The following is a 21,438-nucleotide window of genomic DNA, read 5'->3' on the forward strand; positions in this document are numbered from 1 at the left end:
ATTCTGATCAGTGAAACCCCACTGACTTCAGTGAGTTACTCCTGATTTACACTGGGGCAGGCGAGATCTGAATCAGACCCTCCCTCTCCCCTCCTCCCTGACTCTCCTCTGCACCCCCTCCCAATGCATAGGTTCCCTCCGGCTCCATCTCAGCTTTCCCGGCTTAACCTACAAAAATCTGCCTAAATTACACGCCCGCTCCCAACGGAGGTGGGTCACCGTGGCAACCATGGCCAGCGCCAGAGGTAACGAGAGGAGGCAGCTCCCGGCAAAGGGACAAGTGTCACCGAATTCACATCCATTAGTGTAACTTTAGGCCGTTTGCCTCAGGTAATCCTAAACCAGGTCACAGTGTGGGTGGGTCAGGGGTGGGGGGAGGCAGAGAGAGGGGACAGCAAGGAGCCAAACCAAGCGATGAGTTCTCCTTGGTGTGTCCATCTCCGTGTCCCAAGGACGACTTCCTTGCTGTACAGGGATCAAGGAAAATGAGAGGCAGAGAGAGAAAGTGTACAGGAGACAGGACGAAATCCCATCCTCAGGCCTCTCCAGCCGGGGCTATATTTCATCACAAGCTCGCTGGCTTTCGCTGTGTGTTTTCAGGGGATGGCTAAAGGATTTCCTTCCCAGAGCGGCTCATTAAACAGGTTAAATATGATGATATGATTTACTTTTTTCTTCTTCTTCTTCTAAGCAGAGTTTCCTGCAGGGCTCCCGTGGGCCTGCTGGAATCACTCCATACCTGAGCTGTGTTATTGCAGAAAGCCTCAGAGCTGTTCATTCATCACCCCCATCTCTGCTCAGCTCATCCATTACCAGACTGGCGGGAGGAAGAGAAATTGCATCTCGGTATCTTGAACTGACACCTGCATGGGCTGCAGGGACTCCGCGCCATTAACTGTGACAGAGACGGCTTATCTCCCCTTCCTGGTTGTTTGCCATACCAGGCTGGGATTTTACAGCCCTCTAGAAGGCTTTTGCTAGGAGTCACTTTTAATATAGTAGCTGCTCCCACACTTTTGCCACCCAGACTCGCTGGCAATGCAGACCACCAGCAGATGCTTCATGCCCTGCTGTAACCTCTGGCTAGCGCCCACCAAAGGGCAATGGACCAAGAGCTCTAGAAGATGGAGAGTCCCAGCACAGCTGCCTCCTACCCCATCAATCTGTGTTTGGGGACGTGTCAGGGAGTGGGGGAGGATGTGGCTATCACATAGCCAGATTGGGTAATTCGGAGCAGTTTGTAGGTTACTCTAAAGCATGCCCCAGAGCTGGCCGCAGGATAAGACAGCTCCTTGGTGTGCCCCCATGCTGCAACCGAAGGATACTGGGCAGAGCAGAGAATCTAGCCCCAAATGTCCCAATCTAACTTGCCCCAGTGGCTTCAATGTGGTGCACTGGGAAATTAACGCATGGTCAGGTCACCTGATTTCTCCAGCCTGTTTCAAAACTGATCCTTGGGATATTGTTATTTAACACCTCCCTGGCAATCTTACCCATGGGGGTTTCAGCACATCCACTGGTCCTGTACCAGGTGCTAGCAAGAAAACAAACCTCAGTCCTGACCTGCATGTCCCGTGGAATAACCTTCTTCCCCCGTCCCCTGAGCTCCATGGGGTGGAATTCCAGCTCACAATTCTGAGGACTCCAGCTTCTCGCTCCAGCTCTGGTTCTCCTCTCCGCTACTCCTGGACAGCATCACAGACTCCCAGGGCCAGAACCGCCAGTGGAGCAAGGTTGGAGCTATGCGCTGGGGAGGAAGGGGGTCAGACCCCACATTACCCTGGTGTCGGCTTGAGGAAATTTAGGCCCAGAGGGTTTTGTGTGAAGACCCTGGGTGGCATTTCTGCCATTTTATGTCCAGAGGTGGGATTTATTTCAGGGTGTATCAGCACTTGAGATCAGCTTGTCCTTTAGCAATCCTTAGTAACACCTCCCCACCACCACCCTGCGCATTTCCTTGCATCTCAACCTCTAAAACACTATTCCCCCTCCCTTTGCCCTTCACAAAAATTCTTAACAGCCTTCTTCTGAACTTCAAAGCCCGGCACAGGGCGCCTAACCTGCAGCTTTTGTTCTCTGAATTGCTTCCAGGGCAGAGAAGATGCTTTGAAAACCCCCCTCTATCCCCCCTCCTCTGCTGGGGAATTTCCATTTCCAAAACACACCAAAAGAAGGATTTTCGCTTTGTTTCTCTCTTCCCCCCACCCTTTGTCAGCTAAAACTGTCTGATCAACTGGGGCGGGGGGAGGGGAAGCTGAGGGAGAAGCTGCTGTGCAGCAGGTTAATATAGGTCCAAAGTGGGACACAGGTGACATGGGGCGATTTGCCAGGTGTAAACGGGGAATGGTCCCGCTATTGTGGGGAACTTTCCTGGCTTATACACTACTCCGGTGAAATGGGCTAGCAAAAGGATCTGAGTCCTCGCTCCCACTTCCTTTTCCCAGAGGCCTGCCTGACCTCAAAGGCTCCCCTTCCACTCTCCTGTGTGGCAGAGTCCTCGTAACCCCAACAAGGCTGGACCCAGGATCCTGGAGTGCTCAACCCCCAACTTTGTTGTGGTCACTTAGGGCAGGGGCTAGGGTGTCCCTACTCCAGGGTGCTCTCTCTGCACTGGATGCTTCCCTGACCCACTGATCATTACATACAGTTCAAAGCAAATACAATTCATTAAACACCAATCGATTTTAAAAAATAAGAAAAAAATGGGAACGGTTGAAGGAAAACACATCAGCCCGCTCTGTGGCACGGGGACATCACAAACAGTGTCTCTGGAATGTAAAGGAAGTTCAGTCTGTTCCAAGTCCCAGGCGTCCTTCTCAGGCCTTGGCTGTGCTGCAGGGATGCTGTAGGTCGGACACTTACTCTGGCGGTGGCCACACGCTCTCAGGCTCTAGGTGGCAGGACCCTTCTTCCCAGCGTCACCCCCTCCCCGTCGGGGTTACGATCCCCCTCCTGAGTTTTAGTAAGGGGAGAACTGTCCCCTTACATTCCCCATTGCTAAAATTCTGCCACAACCACAATATTCACACCAGTACAGCTGGGACCCATATTAACAACATATACCCACATCATGTCATATTAAAAACCCATTAACAATTATCAAAAGAGCTGTGATGGGTTTGGTCACAGAGACCCCCTTGGGACTGTCACCTGATGTGCTGAAATTACTTCTGAGCCCATTTTCCCTGATGGCTTGGGACTCCAGAACCCTGCCTTGTTGATCCAGACACACCAGCCTGCTGCAACACAGACCCAGGTCTGAACCATGCCCCCAAAGCTGCAGGCTTTAACTGAAAACCACTCAGCAGGTTACCTATCTCCAGCACCCAGACACCAAGTTCCCAGTGGGATCCAAACCCCAAATTAATCCGTTTTACTCTGTATAAAGCTTATACAGGGTAAACTCATGAATTGGCCGCCCTCTATAACATTGATAGAGAGATATGCACAGCTGTTTGCCCCCCCCCAGGTATTAATCACTTACTCTGGATTTGTTAATAAACAAAAGTGATTTTATTAAGTATAAATAGTAGGATTTAAGTGGTTTCAAGTAATAACAGACAGAACAAAGTAAGTCACCAAGTAAAATAAAGCAAAACCACGTAAGTCTAAGCCTAATACATTAAGAAACTGATACAGGTAATATCTCACCCTCAGAGATGTTCCAATACGCTTCTTTCACAGACTAGACCCCTTCTTAGTCTGGGCCCAATCCTTTCCCCTGGTACAATTCTTGTTAGTTTCAGCTCAGGTGGTAACTAGGCATTTTCTCATGACTGCAGCCCCCTTTGTTCTGTTCCACCCCCTTTGGAACTAGGCAAGAATCCATTGTCTCTCTCTGGGTTCCCACCCTTTCTTCTAAATGGAAAAGCACCAGGTTTAAGATGGATTCCAGTATCATGTGATATGTTCACATGTCCTGTGAGACTTCATTACTCATTGGCTGTCACCCCATATACAGGAAGGATTACAAGTAAACAGAGCCATTTACAACCAATTGTCCTAGTTAATGGGAGCCATCAAGATTCCAAGCCACCATTAATTGCCCACACTTTGCTTAGTTACAGTAGGACTTCAGAGTAATACTTCATATTTCTAGCTTCAGATACAAGAATGTTACATTCATACAAATAGGATGATTCGATTATAAGCTTTGTAATGATACCTTACAAGAGATCTTTTGCATAAAGCATATTCCAGTTACATTATATTGACACTCATAAGCATATTTCCATAAAACATATGAAGTGCAATGTCACAAGAACATTTAACATATTTAACATTCTACATCTACTTCTTCATACTATACATGACAATATTCATTAAAACACTACATAGAACCAATAACATAATCATCTCTAAGTTTAACAGGCAGCACACCCTTATTAGCCCTCTGGGACCTTCTTAAGATTGGTGGTTCGTTACCCATATCTTCTATTTCCCTGCCCTCGAGTAATACTGGGTCAGTTTGAGGGATCTGGCCATTCTCATTAGGGATTGGGTTTGCCCCACTCTGTTCCCCGCTGTATCGGTTTGTGGGACTAGAACCATCCCCCAATTGGTTTCAGTCTTCTCAGGGCATGCTGATCTATGCCTCCTATGGTCCCTGACTGGACTAAGAGAGCAATGTTTTAGCTGGTCCCTATGTACGACTCTCTCAGGACCTCCTCGTTCAAGCCGGATGGTGTAAACTGGTAGCTCGGGGTTGTTGTGAGCAACTACAATGCAGAGATTTGACTCCCACTTGTCCTGTATTTTATTACATCCCGGGGGTCCATGGTTATGAACTAGTACATGGTCACCAGGCTTGATGAGAGCCCCACTGGACTTGCAATCATAAGTCCTTTTCCTACTTTGGGCTGTGTCTTTAGTTCTACTGAGAGCAACTTTGCTGGCTGTCTTTGGCTGTCATGGACACCTTTGACCCTGTGATAAATGAGGGGAGTAGCTCCCTTTTATGGACACCCAGCCAGTCAGTAGCTATAGAATCCTCCTTAGCAGTTGTTCCCTAATTGCCTTAACTGTAAAGGGTTAAGAGAAGCTTAACCTGAGTTGGCACCTGACCAGGGGAACCAATAGGAAAGCTGTACCCTTTCAAATTGGAAAAACTTCTGGGGGTGTGTGGGGGTTTTCTTTGTCTCTCGGGCTGGAGAGAGGGGAAGGCAGCAACAAGCTGTAAACTTTAAGCCAGGTATGGGAAATCATCAGCATCATACCTAGAAACTCCTCATTTGGAACCCCAGATATGTAAGTAGCACAGGAAAAGTTAAGACAGATGCGATTAGGAACCTTTTTGGTTGTTTTGGTTTGTGGATTCCTCTGTGCTAACCCCAGGTGCTTTTGTTTTGCTTGTAACCTTAAAGCTGAACCCGAAGAAAGTTATTTTTGGTGTTTAATCCCTAAAGCCTGAATTTTCAGATGTGTTTCTTTCTTTTTAAATAAAATTTACCTTTTTTTAAAGAATCCATTGATTCCAAAGTCCTTAGACAAGGGGTTGGTCTGTACTCAGGCAACTGGTTGGTATTTTATTCTCAAGTCTCCCCAGGAAAGGGGGTGAAGAGGCTAGGGGGATACTTTGGGGGGATAGGGATTCCAAATGATGCCTGAATATTTGTGAAAATCACTTGGTGGTGGCAGCAATATCTGTCCAAGGCAGAAGACTACTTTGGAAGAGTTTTAATCTAAGCTGGTAGAAGATAAGCTTAGGGGGGTTTTCATGTGGGTCCCCCACATCTGTACCCCAGAGTTCAGATTTGGGGGGTATACCCTGACAGACACAGTCATCGAAATTGGTCACCTCATCCTTAGAAAAGACTTCTTGATGCTTCTCTGGCAACTCCCTTAAATTAGCCACCTCTGCAGGAATCAGCCCTTGAACCATTGAAGCGGTGTGCCACTTGAACTGGAACTGGCAGTCTGCCACCACATCTTTCTTGAGGAAAGGTAACTCGTCCTCCCTTTTCCCTCCTTGTCACCCGCAGCTTATTTGCATTCTCTTCAAATGTTACCTTCACCTGAGGAACTACTCCCTCAGGCCAGTGTACCTCTGCAGTTCTGTTTTGATGATGCAACTCCACAGCCTTCAAACTTGAGTTTAGAAGACTCACTGGTACTCTTTCTTTGATGGCATTAGTTGGTACTTTGGCTAGATGGAGCCCATTAGGTAGGTTTGCCCCACAAGAGCTCAATAGCTATTAATATTTCCTGATACCCAGCAGTGTTCATCAAGGATCTTCCCTCTCTGAGGAGGAAAAAGAGTCTTCTGTTTTCTGCCCACTTTACCATTTCCAATCTGCCCCACAGGGCCCAGTGAATGGTTTTGTCTCTCCACTCGAGCCAGTACTCTACTCAGCACAGCATTCTTCTTAGAGTGCCCATGATGGTTCATCCTCCTGATTCCTTCTACTGGCAACAATAGCTCCTTCAGCTCACTAATGATGTTCATCCCTAGAATCCCTGGGACTCCTTCTCCCATACGGCTCCCTTCAGAGGCTTTGTTTTTCAGGATGAAGATGCATTTCCCTGGCAGTGTCTGTCCCATGTAGTCTATATCTGTTTCAAGGCATCCCACCACTGGGATTGCCAGGCCATTAACTGCTGTTAGACGTACAAACTGTGTGCTGTGCATGGTCAGCTCCTTGTGTTTCAAATATTTTTGAAAATGCGACTCGGTAATGGTGGTGACTTTTGAGCCATGTGACAAAGTTCCTCCTCTACCTTATTGGGTCCTGTGCTTATTGGCGGATTTGCTCGCCTCACAGATTCACCATGTGAGTCAGGTAACATCCCAGAGACCTTCCCCACAGTCCAGGTCAATTCCTCCTGTGTCTGATCAGGAGTTGGGAGGTTTGGGGGGAACCCGGGCCCGCCCTCTACTCCAAATTCCAGCCCAGGGCCCTGGGGACTGCAGCTGTCTAGAGTGCCTCCTAGTACAGCTGCGCGACAGCTACAACTCCCTGGGCTACTTCCCCATGGCCTCCTCCCAACACCTTCTTTACCTGCACAGGACCTTTCTCCTGGTGTTTGATAATGCTTGTACTCCTCAGTCTTCCAGCAATATATCTTCTCACTCTCAGCTCCTTGTGCCTCTTGCTCCCAGCTCCTCACATGCATGCCACAAACTAAAGTGAGGTCCTTTTTAAACTCAGGTGCCCTGATTAGCTAGCCTGTCCTAATTGATTCTAGCAGTATCTTTATTGGCTCCAGGTGTCTTAATTATCCTGCCTGTCTTAACTGGTTCTAGCAGGTTCCTGATTACAGTAGTGCAGCCCCTGCCCTGGTCACTCAGGGAACAGAAAACTACTCATCCAGTGACCAGTATATTTGCCCTCTACCAGACTCCTGTACCCCACTCGTCTGGGTCTGTCACAGCCAGTATCTAACAAACATCTGGTCTTCACCCCTGCTATACATACTTCAGCAGTTAGACAGTTTCAAAATGCTGGCTTAACAGAAGTGGCTAGATATGCTGGCACTGCCCACGTTCCTCTCAACACTGTATGCAGAGTGATTTTCCATGAAGGACAGGCCTAGGAATCCTTCTGCTACTGCTTGGCCTTCTACTGTACATGGACAACTTGCTCCTGGTGCCCCATTGGTTTCCAGTGCATGGGACTCTGTTCTTCTTCTCAGTGGACATTCTCAGCTAGTATGCCCTGGTGTTTCACAAGTGTAACAAATGTACCTTCCCAGCTTGTCCTTCAGTGGGGATCTTCGGGATCCCAGTGCCCTCGGATACTTTGGCATACTAATAGGATTTTTTTCTTTCATCAACTCAGTCATAACTTTCAGCATCTCCTTCTGTTGGACTGCCAGTTTTTGGACAGTCTTACTTAAACTTTCCAGTGTTAACTGTGTTTGGGGCAGGGTCTTTTCCCCTGCAGTTGCATTCACTGGGCCCCCACTTCGTGTATGGGGATTAGGCTTGGCTGTCTGTGCCACAGGAACTTCCTCTTCTTCTGACCACATAATGGCAGCCTGCATGAGTTCATGGAACTTCTTACCAGGCTCTTCCTTCAACCTCCTTTTCATTTCACGGCAGAGGGCATCATCCTGAAGCACCAGCACTAACTGCTCTTTCAGAACCATATCTGGGTCTGGAACTTGTTGAGGGTCTCGCCACTCCACTTTGCTCATTCTCTCCTGGAGGTCATACGCTTATGCCTGGACAGTTTCACCAGGCTCCTGCTTTCTCTCAAGGAACAACGTTAGTTGGGTTCCAATAGGTACCTTGTCTCCATACACTTCTAGGAGGAGTTCAAACACCTTTTCTACATCTTTCTTGTCTACCATTGCCATGAACTTTACTGTGGCCTTGGCCTGGCCCTTGAGGTGTTCCTCCATGAAGTCCACACGATCTTCTTCAGGTACTCTTAGCACACACAGAGCTGCCTTCACAGACTTGACCCACTCCTCTACCATAATGTCTCCTGGTCTTGTCAGGAAGCCACCAAACTCTGTTACCTTCTGCTCCCATGGGACATAAATAGTAGGGGGTTTCTTAGCTTCTGCTGCCTGTTGCCTTAGCCAGTGATAAGGCTTCTCTCTGTTCTGTTCTAGCTTGTTGTAATGCCTCAGCTTGGTCTGATAATCTTCGCTGAAGTTCAGCAAACTGTGCCCGGAGTTCCTCAATTCCAGCCTGGCAGGGTTCTTGACCAGGCCTGGACAGTGCTACCGGAACTCAACCAGTAAACCAATGGGATGGGCCCTGTGGATAGGATCCTGTTCGTGATGCCAATTATGTAAGCAGGGGAATGGTCCCGCTATTGTGGGGAACTTTCCTGGCTTATACATTACCTCTGTAAAGTGGGCTAGTGAAAGGATCTGAGTCCTCACTCCCACTTCCTTTACCCAGAGGCCTGCCTGACCTCAAGGGCTCCCCTTCCACTCTCCTGTGTGGCAGAGTCCTTGTAACCCCAACAAGGCTGGGCCCAGGATTCTTGGGGGGTTCCACCCTCAACCTTGTTGTGGTCACTTAGGACAGGAGCTAGGGTGTACCCACTCCAGGGTGCTCTCTCTGCACTGGATGCTTCCCTGACCCACTGATCACTACATACAGTTCAAAGCAAATACAATTCATTAAACAGCAATCGATTTTTTAAAATAAGGAAAAAATGGGAAAGGTTAAAGGAAAACACATCACCCCACTCTGTGGCATGGGACCATCACAACCAGAGTCTTTGGAATGTAAGGGCAGTTCAATCTGTTCCTCACAAGTCCCACAACTTCCTTCTCGGGCACTGGCTGTGCTGCAGGGATGCTGTAGGTCGAACACTTGCTCTGGTGGTAGTCACATGCTCTCAGGCTCTAGGTGACAGCACCCTTCTTCCCAGCGTCGCCCCTGCCCTGTTGGGGTTATGATCCCCCTCCAAGTCTGGCCTGCAAGGCATCTTGGCTGGGGGAATCTCCCTGTGCTGGGCCTGCTGCTCAGAGTCCCCCTCGCTCTCCCCAGCTACTCACCGCACCTGGCTCTGGACTGCTCCAACCCCAGCTCCAGCTCCATTCTGCCTCAGCTCCAGCTCCACCCTTCTTCAGCACTGCTGCTGCTCTGCCTCCAGCTCCCTGGGCTGCTTCTCTGGCCCCTCTGGCTCTAGTTGCTACAGCTCTGCTCCCAGGACAGGTCTGCTCTGTGGGCTGCTTCTGTGACTCTGCTCCCACCACTGACCTGCTTCCTGGGCTGCTTTTCTGGCCCCTCTGGATCTGGCACAGTTCTGCTCCGCCGCTCAGCTTGGGCCCCTGCTTTCTCCTTAGCTTGGTCCCACTCTGTCTGACCCAGGCAATTCCGGCTCACATGGAGGACAGGATCCCACTGGCTGGCTTAAAAACCATGCAATGTAAAACTAAACCAGGTAGAATTCTTCTCCATTGCCCTGTCTTCAGGCCTTTCTCAGCAACGACAGGGGATAAAAATTTACCTCCTCCTCTCCCCCTCCCCACAGTGCAATCTGAGATTCCACCATAGTCCCCTGACTGCAGGAGCTAGACCTTTATGAAAAACACCAAATATCACCAGACTCAGGATAAAATCATGAGAGCTGGGAACATTGACCTGACGTGTAGCCCTTTTCTCCCCTCCTCTAGCAGCTGCAATGGGTTTCAAGGAGACTTTTAACCCCTTCCATGCTGTCTGCCAGTGAATCCTCTGAGCAGAAGTTCCAGGTCTGGGAGACAGTGTGGCACACGCCTTCTCAGCAGCAGTCAGGGGGCTCACGCTGGATTTTCTGCGAGCTCCCTCAGTGACACTTGCCCTGCCAGGTAATCTGCCTGCACCTGCCCCAGCTTGCCAAATCTCCCACCAGAGCCAGAGGCCAGACTGCACCCAGCGTGAGCAGAGACTCACTCGTGGGCCCAGAGAACTTCCTGGGAAAGCAGTGGCACTGGAATTGCTTATTGGCTATTGAGTCCCATGGGATTCTGCCCCCCGACAGCCAGGCTGATCTGGGAGGGGCCGGTGGGTGTGCGAATATAATGTTCCCAGGCCCTGTACTCATCCTGGTGGGGAGCCTACGGGACCAGATCTCAACTGGGATGAATCTGCGCAGCTCCATGGAGTCATGCAGTCAATTCCTGTGGAAGCCAATGGAGTTACTCAGCTCGGGAGCCAGCCCATTGACTCCAATGGAGCCAGGCTGATTTACACCAGCTAGGGAGCTGGCCCATTGGCTCCATTGGAGCCACACTGATTTACACCCACTGGGGAGCCGGCCAGTGACGTTGCACTCCATATGTTTATGGAAATATGCTTATGAGTGTGAATATAATGTAACTGGAATATGCTTTATGCAAAACGTCTCTTGTAAGGTATAATTACAAAGCTTATCATAGAATCATAGAATCATAGATTATAGGACTGGAAGGGACCTCGAGAGGTCATCGAGTCCAGTCCCCTGCCCGCATGGCAGGACCAAATACTGAATGTGTTTATCCCATTTGTTTGCATGTATTATTTCTATGTCTGGAGGTAGGAGAATAAGATATAAACTTGTATTACTGATGTAAACATATTAAGTGGAAGCCATTAAGGGTGCTTCAGAATCAATCATCTGCAAATGGCTCTGTTTACTTGCAAACCTTCCCGGGTACATGCCGACCAGCCCTGGAAGAATGGAGACTAGGGGTCTCACAGGACATGTGACCATGTCACATGATACTGAAATCCATTTTAAACTGGGTGCTTTTCCATTTAGAAGGAGGGGCGGGAACCCAGAGGGACAAAGGATTCCTGCCTTGGGCCAAAGCTATAAAAGGGGGTGGAACAGAACAAAGGGGACTGCCAGTCAAGGGAAATCCCCTAGTTACCACCTGAGCTGGAACTAACAAGAACTGTACCAGGGGAAAGGATTGGGCCCAGACTAGGAAGGAATCTAGTCTGTATAAGAAGCTTATTGGAACATCTCTGAGGGTGAGATTTACCTGTATTCAGTTTCTTAATGTATTAGGCTTAGACTTGCGTGTTTTGTTTTATTTTGCTTGGTAACTTACTTTGTTCTGTCTGTTATTACTTAAAACCACTTAAATCCTACTTTTTATACTTAATAAAATCACTTTTGTTTCTTAATTAACCCAGAATAAGTGATTAATACCTGGGGGAGCAAACAGCTGTGCATATCTCTCTGTCAATGTTATAGAGGGCGGACAATTTATGAGTTTACCCTGTATAAGCTTTATACAGAGTAAAATGGATTTATTTGGGATTTTGATCCCTTGGGAGCTGGGTTTCTAGGTGCTGGAGACAGGAGTACTTGCTGAGCTGTTTTCAGTTAAGTCTGCAGCTTTGGGGTCATGGTTCAGACCTGGGTCTGTGTTGCAGCAGGCTAGTGGGTCTGGGCTCAACAAGACAGGGTTCTGGACTCCCAAGCTATCAAAGAAAACAGGCTCAGAGGTAGTTCCAGCACATCAGGTCAGAGTCCCAAGGGGGGCTCTGTGACTGAACCCATCAAAGGGCCCATTGACTCCAATGGAGCCACACTGATTTACACCCACTGGGGAGCCGGCCCATTCACTCCAAAGGAGCGACGCTGGCCTCCTGACTCCCTGATTAGCCTGCCCACCCTGTCAATCAGGCTGACCTGGAGCATTGGCCTCTCCCCATTGTTCCTGGGGACTGTCAGTCTCAGGGGACTGTCAATCTTAGGGTCCTTATTTCCCATCGACCCTTCCCCTTTCTTATGGTACGGGGAGCTAGCCAACCAAAACACTCCCACTGAGTTTTAGTAAGGGGACCTCGTAAGGAGTAGGAGGGGGTGTGGCTACCAGCTGCTTTGCTCCAGTTATCCCTAGCTGGTGCATGGCCCGTGGGGGCCATAGCCAGACTGGGTACTTCAGAGCAGCCTACAGCATGCCATGGACAGGCAGCTGCTGCCAGCTGAACACTGGCCATAAGCTGTGCTCCTGAATTGCAGAGAGAACTGAAGAAGCACCCATGGGGCACTGTTGTTCTGGATCCACAGCAAGGCTAGGGTTAGGGTCATGGCTGAAGCTCCCCTTCCTTCCCAATCTGCTCCAAACCAGTATCATTCCTCCCTGTTTACTGCTCAACTCCTTCCTACGCTGCCGGGTCCATGTGCCCATGCAGGGACATAAGAGTGGGGGGCGAGGCCATCGGCCTGGGCACATAGGGGAGAGCCAGGACTGCGTGCCCACTACTCCCCCCCCACTCCCAGCAAGAGGGGCTGGCTGGGCTCCACCTCCCTGGCATGCCAGCCAGCACAGCTGAGCAGGTGCAGGGAACAAAGCAGAGAGGTCTGCTATGGGGATGGGTAAGGATCAGATTCCTGCCCCCATGCGTGATGTGGGGAGCAGGGACGGAGGGTCCCACTATGGCAGGCCTTGCGCTGAAATGACCATCTCACCGCTGTTTCTCTAAAAAGCAAATGTCTTTCCCCAGGTTACAGATTGCACCTGGTGAGCTGGATTCTCTGCTCGTGGTCAGGTTCCTGCATACCTGGCCCGTGGCCAGGTTCCCGCGCACCCGGTCCGTGGCCAGGGTCACGCACACCCGGTCCGTGGCCAGGGTCCTGCGCACCCGGTCCGTGGCCAGGGTCCCGCGCACCCGGCCTGTGGCCAGGGTCCTGCACACCCTGGCAGTGGCTAGGGTTCCAGGCCTGCAGCATGATCCTCTCACACTCCCATCTCAGGGGCACAGAGGCCCACACTGGCAGCTCAGGACAATCAGTGCAGTGACTATGCTGCAGCTAGAGAGGGCGCTGCACAGCACCTGATGGGCTAGATTGTCCTCACTCTTTGTGCCCCATGGAGGACCAATGGCAGCCCCTGAGCCCAGGAAGCACCCAATCACTGCACACCCACGCACTAAACACCCAAAAGGGGCAGGACAACGGCCCTTCTTCCTTCTTATTGGCCTGTGGTGCTGGCCAGGTACAGTGGGGGAGCAGGCTCCATGATCCAGAGCAATGAAGCTTCTCCTGCGTACTGCAGAACCCCAGACAGGAATCACGGCTCCCTGCTGGTGCTCTGTCCCCCACGCAAGTCCCCAAAGAGTCAACGGAAGGAGACTGACAACACAGGCGGCATGGAGAATCCAGAACAAAAGGCAAAGACCAGATCCAAGGTGTAAGGACAAAGATTAATTCCCCCTGCAGCCATTGAAGCCACCCCTTCTGATCTGGGAGCCTTTGACACCCACAGGCATTAATACCTGCACAGGGGGCTGGGCCGCAGATTCGCTGCAGGTGGGCTGAAGTGGCAAGGTGCAAGCCAAATATTTACCCTTCCAGCAAAAATGAAGGGTAGAGTGGTGGGTGGCTCAGCGGGAGTTTAAGAGGAAATGTGAAGAACTAATAGCCAAAGGTATCCAGACAATTATTAAGCAATCCCAGTGGGTCTACAATCTTGCCTGAGCATAAAGGAAGCAGGCAGAGGGGCCTAGGAGATAGCAGAGGAACCCAGTGATTTATTTGCATCAGTTTCCCCCACAGAAGCGGCTGGCGAAATACCTAGCCTGGGGTTACGCGCGTTGTCAGAAAGCTAAAGGCACCGACCGGTGCTGTTCGAGAAATTAAATTGCCGTGAATCACCCGCAGCAGACATCATTCTCCTGAGAGTTGGGGAAGGTACTCGAGGATGAGGCAGCTGTGCTGCTAATACAAACATGCAATATATCATGCGAGACAGATGCTGCTCTAGGGAGCCGGAGCAATGCCAGCACACCCCATTAAAAAACTGCTACAGGTAATCCTAAGAATTACAGAGCAGAGAGACAGGGGGGTATTCAATATTCATTGATATTCTTAATCACCACAGTACTAGGATCGAGAGAATTCACCATCCCACGTGTTGGATTTTGATGGCAGTCATGGGCGGGGCAGAGTATTTGTGGAACAGATAGTGATCACTGTGGGAATGAGTGCAGGGCATAATGCACACACGGAGGAGTTGTCTTTGCCCTAGAAAATGGACAGTCTAAAGGAGCAACAGTTCAGGAGAAGGAGGGTGTGGGGTTTGTTTATGAGTGGGATCGCTAAGAGCATGGATTTGAAATATGGTCATTATCATGTGCAACAGCTCAGTCCCTAACCCCAACTGAGATCAGAGTCCCACTGTGTCAAACGCTGCACAACACATAGCAGGAGACAGTCCTTTTCCTGAGGCGTTTGCAATTGAAATAGACAAGACAAAGCCGAGGGCTCCTCAGTCTAGCAGACGAAGGTATAACAAGATCAGATGGCTGGAAGCTGGAAGCTGACAGTAGATTGATTCAGCTAGAAGTAAGGCACATGGTTTTAACAGGGAGGGTCATCAACCGGGGACCAGCTTCCTAGGGATGGGGTGGATTCTCCAGCACTTGACATTTAAAACAAGGTTGGATGCCTTCTAAAGGAGCTGCTCTAGCTCGACCACAAGATATTGGCTGGGGGCAGGAAGTGGGGGATGAAATCTTCTGGCCTGGGCCATGCAGGAAGTCAGACAAAGTGAGCTGAATGATCCCTCCTGGCATCTAAATCTGTGAATCGGTGTTAGCCCCACTGTGGAGATGGGGCACAGCGAGCGTATGTGGCTCATTCCAGGAACCCGTGCCAGAGCAGGGAGTTGGCCCCAGGTGACCACCAACCCATCTTTCCTCTTGAGAGGCTGTGGGATGAGCCAAGAGAGAGTGTCGCAGGCAGAGGGGACGGTGGTAGAAGGCACATAAGGGAGAGTGGGAGGAAGAGTCGCGTATTGAGAGCAGGGAGCTGTGGGCGTGGAGGGTCACAGAGGCTTTCTAGGTGAGTCTCAGGACCTTGTGGATGTGGTGAGACAAGGCAGCACTGGAGTAATTCAGGTGATGTCCCCAGACAGGTCAGCTGTAGGAACTGAACCTGGGACCTCTGCAGTGAAAATCACAAGTCTCGCTAGCTCAAGCTACAGGACCAGACCTGGAGTGCTAAAGGGATTTAGGCACCCAACGAAGCAGAGAGCTGCCTAGTGGGATTTTTAAAAGTGCCTAGGCCCCAAAGGTATTTAGGTGCCGATTGCACATGGATGCTTGTAAGTGGCCAGGCTGAGGGACAAGCCAGCCCAGCTCTCCTATGGTGACTCAGGACTCGCCAACTCAGCAGAAAGGAGTGATCATTAACAATGCAGCGAGGAGCAGAGAGACAATGGCTGGATGGATTTAGACTTGTCCAGGGCTCTCCCAAGAGGCTGTTAAGGAAACCTGGTGGCCATGAGGAAAGAAGTCAGAGCCTACAATGGGTTATAAACCAGTGAGGAGGCAGGAAACAAACAGTAGGAATAAATTTCCAGTATGCAAAGAGGTGCCCCGGGGCTCAGAACTAGGGCTGATGTTGTTCAGGGTCATTAGGAATGACCTGGGAGAGGGCTCCGGGGAACAAGGGAAGTGGCAATGTTTACTGATGACATTCAATTATTTTGGTGTCCCAGGCCAGGGTCTGCTGGGTAGCGCTGCTTAGTGTAACTCTGGCCAAGGGCGAGAGAAATCCTGCACTGGAAGCAATTAACCAGAGAGTGCCTGGGAGTGTAAATTAAATCCCCCCCCCAATTAGTTTAACTCTCCTTCTGTCTCCTCCGTGTGTGGATTATACCAGCTCAGACACAGGGTGAGGGGATATGGCAACTTGGGAGCTGTGCTGACACAAGGAACATATCAGTATGTCCCTCATGGCAGGGGAGAAAGCGAGGGATGGGAGGAGCGAAGGAGATCATGTGACATCCACAGTCAGTGGGAACTCTTCGGGCTTTCCCTCCTTTCCTTGGGAGCTGGCAATAAAGTAAATCCCTTACAATGGGAGCAGTTACTCCCACAAGTAGTGCCATAGGCTTTAGCGGGGCTACTCAGGTGAGGGAGTGCTCACACTGTAAGGGCCTCACATCCTGACCCTTATAAAACGTCCCAGGTGCCTTCATGCTCACTTAGATACTGGTCTATGGAGTCCCTGGCAAGGACTGTAGATACAGCACTGTAGATACTGGCATGGATGGCTGGATGGTTAAGACAGAGATGGTGCTGTCATAATGTGGATGGATAGATACTGCCCTGTAAATGGATGGATGGATTAGATAGATTAGATAGATGTGGTGTATGGTGGAGATAGATAGATAGATAGATAGATAGATAGATAGATAGATAGATAGATAGATCATGGGTTTGCATGAGGATAAAGGGAGAGATGGGTCTAATCCATGGCAATGCAGAGAGGGTTTGGCAGACAGGTCTGGTCCATGGGGATGCAGAGGGCGTTGGCCACATGGGTCTGGTCCATGGGGATGCAGGGGAGGGAGCTGGGCAGACAGGTCTGGTCCCTGGGAATGCAGGGGGTGCTGGGCAGATGGGTCTGGTCCGTCCATCGGGATGTGGGCAGGGGGACTGGGCATACAGGTCTGGTCAATGGGGATGCTAGGGAGAGGGGGTACTGGGCAGGCGGGTCTACTCCATTGAGATGTAGGGGGAAGCTGGGCAGATAGGTCTGATCTATGGGGATACTGGGGGTGGGAGGGTTCAGGCGGAGCTTGGCAGCCAGGGTCTGGTCCATGGGGATTCAGAGGAAGCTGGTCAGATGGGTATAGTCCATGGGGATGTGGGGGGGGGGGGAGCTGGGCAGATGGGTCCGGTCCATGGGGATGTGCGGGGGAGCTGGGCAGATGGGTCTGGTCCATGGGGATGTGGGAGGGAGCTGGGCCGACAGGTCTGGTTCATGGAGATGCAGGGGGACCTGAGCAGACAGAGTCTTGTCCATGGGGATGTGTGGGGGAGCTGGGCAGATGGGATCAGTTGGTCAATGGAGAGGAGGCATAGTGGCAAGCTGTCACCTTGCTCCTTTTCCCCTCTCCTCCCCTAGGGCACGGCTGCCCAGTATGGCCAGCTCCCTTGGCTGAGCTCTGTAGTAGGCACCTGGCCAGGCTGAGTGGTGTTTTTCACAGTGCTGCAGGGCTCTGTTGTAGGCCTGAATGGGCAGCCCTTTGGTGATGCTGTCACCTAGGCAAAGCCCTGCTTTCCTACCTGGTCAGGACGCTGGGGGGCAGCAAGTGTGGGACGGTGTGAAAAGGCGGCACAGAGAGGTACCTAGCGGTGGGGTGCTGGTGGATAGCTGTGGGCACAGTGACTCTCATGGGTGCCTGTATGCATGGGAGCGAGTGCGAGTAGACAATGGGGTGCCTTGGGGTACATGACGGGGACGTGTGTCTGTTAGTGTGTCGGGGTAGAGAGATGGGGCAGACATGTGTGGTGGGGGGCGTTGGCTGGGGAAACCTGGTGAGAGTTGTGTGTGCAGAGGGGTGGGTGTGTGGGCAGGGGATGCAGGGGATAGGGTAGCTCTGGCAGGGCTGGGTATGGGGGGTATGGGGGCAGGGGATGGGGTAGCTTTGGCTGGGCTGGATATAGGGGGCAGGGGATGGGGTAGCTCTGGCTGGGCTGGGTATGGGGGATATAGGGGGCAGGGGATGGGGTAGCTCTGGCTGGGCTGGGTATGGGGGATATGGGGGGCAGGGGATGGGGTAGTTCTGGCTGTGCTGGGTAAGGGGGGATATGGGCAGCAGGGGATGGGGTAGCTCTGGCTGGGATTGGGATGGGGGGTATGGAGGGCAGGAGATGGGGTAGCTCTGGCTGGGCTGGGTATGGGGATATGGAGTGCAGGGGTTGGGGTAGCTCTGGCTGCGCTGGGTAAGGGGGGATATGGGCAGCAGGGGATGGGGTAGCTCTGGGTGGGATTGGGATGGGGGGTATGGAGGGCAGGGGATGGAGTAGCTCTGGCTCGGTTGGGTATGTGGGGGGCAGGGATTATGTCCTTGTGTAGCCGGGGTAAGCTCAGGCTAGCCCAGGTGCTGTCCTCCTTTGTCTTGGGTCAGTTCTGATCCCCGCAGAGCCCCTTCTCCAGGGCTTTGATGGGGAAGGAAGCAGGTGTAGGAGCCTGTGCAGCACAGTGATGGATTACACGGTGCCAGGGACCTACAAGAACACATGCAGCTGAGTCAGAGGGTGCATGTACATGTGTGTGCACGCGTGTGTGTATGCTTGTGTGTGTGTGTGTGGAGAGCTGGCTTAGAGATACTTCAGGGTACCCTATTTGCTATCAAGACTTTTTTCTCCATAGCTCCCTAGGCGGGGAGAGAATTGAGTCTGGCTCCAAATCTCCCTTACAGCCTGCACTGGGAGCCAAGAAACCCCCTGGAAAGCAGCCAGCTGGGGGCATCGCAGGGGTGGGGCTCTCTCCTCCCTGCATTCTGAACCCTGCAGTCGGTATCCAGACACCAGAGACCATCAGGTGTATGTGTGTGTTACCCCCAGCCAGCCGCTTCCTTCTCTGGAGCCAAAAGCATTGACTCATCGAAGAAGGTGAGTATAGAGCCATTTTATAGAAAGGGAAACTGAGGCACGGGGTGAAGTGACCCACCCACACTCAGGAGGGAGTCAGAGCCAGGAACAGAACTCAACCCTTGCTACCTGCTATCCCGTACATGCGCTTTAGCCGCCAGGCCTTCAGCTCTCCCCTGCGGTGTCGAGAGGCTGCTCTCGAGCTGTTATTGATGGGCTTAGCCAAGGTCAAGGGTTCAAGACTTAGTGGCCCTAAATCAATAGTAACCTTCCAAGTGACAGCTTTACAGGACAGCTCTTTTCACTGGGCTAATCCTCGGGCAGCCAGCGGAGGAATTTCCATCCGCTGCCAAGATCCAGCTTCTGTCAGGAGTTGGGCACGTACACGTCAGCTGTTCATGGTTATGGGGCTGGAAAAGCTCCGAGGCTGCTAGCAGAGAGGCTGGTGGAGTGTGGAAGGTCCCTTTAATAGGCTGGCATTGTCTTTGGCCGCACTGTGCTCCAGGCCGTGTGACAAATCCTCCCCAGACTGCACCCGATAGCCACAACTGCTGTCCAAATCCCCTGCGCACCAAGGGCCAGTGCACTGCTCTTGTATGGCTACAGCAGAACTCCTTCAGATGGCAGTAGTAGGTCTATTATCCTCTCTCCAGGCACTGGGGCACACTCACTTGGATACCCAAAGCTGGGATGTTGGTGAGGTCATACAGTAGGTGGGCATTACTTCTGCTACGCAGCTGTTCACGTGCGAACCAGGAGTTGATTCTTCCTGTTCCTGAAGTACCATGCTCCTCAACTGGGCCAACTGAAGTCCCGATACTGTGGCCAGCTGGTGGGCAGTTCAGCCCCGGTACAATTTAAAGCAACCTCAGGGCTGTTCTGAGTTGTGCCTGGTCCCAAGGGTCAGTGCCTCATCTCTGTATCCACTCTACTAGCTTCTGACTCTGTCGAAGGCCCCTGGGTGGTGCCGTTAACTGTTTAGTGGCCTTGGTGGCCACAGTCGCACCAGTCCCCCTGAGAACCTTGTGTCCCACGGGAGGCCTCACGCTGGGCTCATGTGTATGCTGCGGTTACCCACTGCGAGGAGGCTGGATGGACAAAGAGCAATCAGGGCTGTGGCTAGCGCTGCCATCAGCTGTCTGTCCCCATCATGATAGGCCATGCCAGCTCCTCTGTGGTAAGAGACACCCATTCCATCTGCCAATCCCTGAGTGACCCATTATGAATGGGGTGACAGGATTCCCTGCTGCTGGCACCGGCTTGGGTTTGTGGCTGCCACCTCCAGTTAGTGGCCACCCGACCCAGCTTAAAGGGCAGAACAGGTGGGGTTTGATGGCTTGAGCTGTGGCATTTCCTTTCATCCCCGGCCAGCCTGCATCTCACTTTCATGTCACCTTCCTGCCACTCGGGACCAGCTGCAATGCTTGAAAGATCTAGAAGTGTTTGAAGTGAGGGACTTGGCTGCCTTCCCCACCTCCCAGTTTCATTTCAGAGTCATAACAGGGAGACACCAAGACATGGAGAGTCCCTAAGCAGGTCCGTCCCGCTGCGTGGTGAATGTAACTAAACCTCTTTGGGCCAGATCCCAGGCTGGGAATCGGGTGACATTTTAGCGAGGTCTCTGGCGCCTGGCTGGATTTAGTGGGGCCAGACCCACTGGTATTTTGGTGTTTCCAATCCTAGCCCAAACTGGGAATTGCAGAGACAATGTTAAGCATAGGTTTGGATGTGAGACCCAGCATGCGTCTGCAGGGTGTGACTATGAGTGAGTGCGAGAGGGGACTTGTGCGTGTGCACATCAGTGTATGCATGCAGATGTCAGTCTGGGAAGATGCTGTTACTCTCCCAAGTTCTGGCTGCAATCAAGCTCTGACCCAAACCCAAAACGACATGAGCTCTGCCCACTTGTGCAACAAACCAGATTCCAAAATGAGACGCCACTCCCAGCAAGTTGTGCAGCCCTTCACTGTACACTCACCCCTCTCCCTTCTGACATGCTTTTATCAGCACGGACATAGTTACCAGTGTTCATTGGAATCACCATTGTTAGGTTTCAGAGTCAACAACCCATTGGACTGAATGGGGACATTTCACAACTCTCTGAGCTATTATTTCAGGCCCTTGGCAGACTCAGACAGCTGTTGTCGTGTCAGTAACATTCAGGTCACATTTTGATGCTTTCCTTTGCAGCCATAACAGCGAGAAAAAAATAAATTTTGTTTTCAAGGAAAGTTTAAGTTATGTGGCACAAGATGGAAGCTAGTAGGGGACAATGCCAACTTGCCATAATGCCATAAAATGATCCAATCTGGGCTGTGTGTGTGTGTGTGTGTGTGTGTGTGTGTGTGTGTTAACAGGGAAGGGAAATGTGTATGTGTATATACAGTATAGAGAAAAAATACAAGAGGCTAATTAAGACAAGCAAAACTGTCGTCAAAGCAAGTTACAAGAGCCGCCAGTTCTGTTTAGAACGGCTTGTTCCATCTGTTCCTATCAGTGATTGGTGCTAATTCCCCATCAGAGGAGCTGGGGCAGTTTGAATCAGTTCAGGGCAAAGCAATTGACAACATTTCCTCTGAGAAATCACCTTAACAAGCCTGCGTACCACACAGGGCGCCCTTGGACACGCACCGCACTCCATGCTCGTTTACCGACGCAGCTGGGACCAG

This window comes from Chrysemys picta, chromosome 7 (assembly GCF_011386835.1).
Source record: "Chrysemys picta bellii isolate R12L10 chromosome 7, ASM1138683v2, whole genome shotgun sequence".
Classification (NCBI taxonomy): domain Eukaryota; kingdom Metazoa; phylum Chordata; order Testudines; family Emydidae; genus Chrysemys; species Chrysemys picta.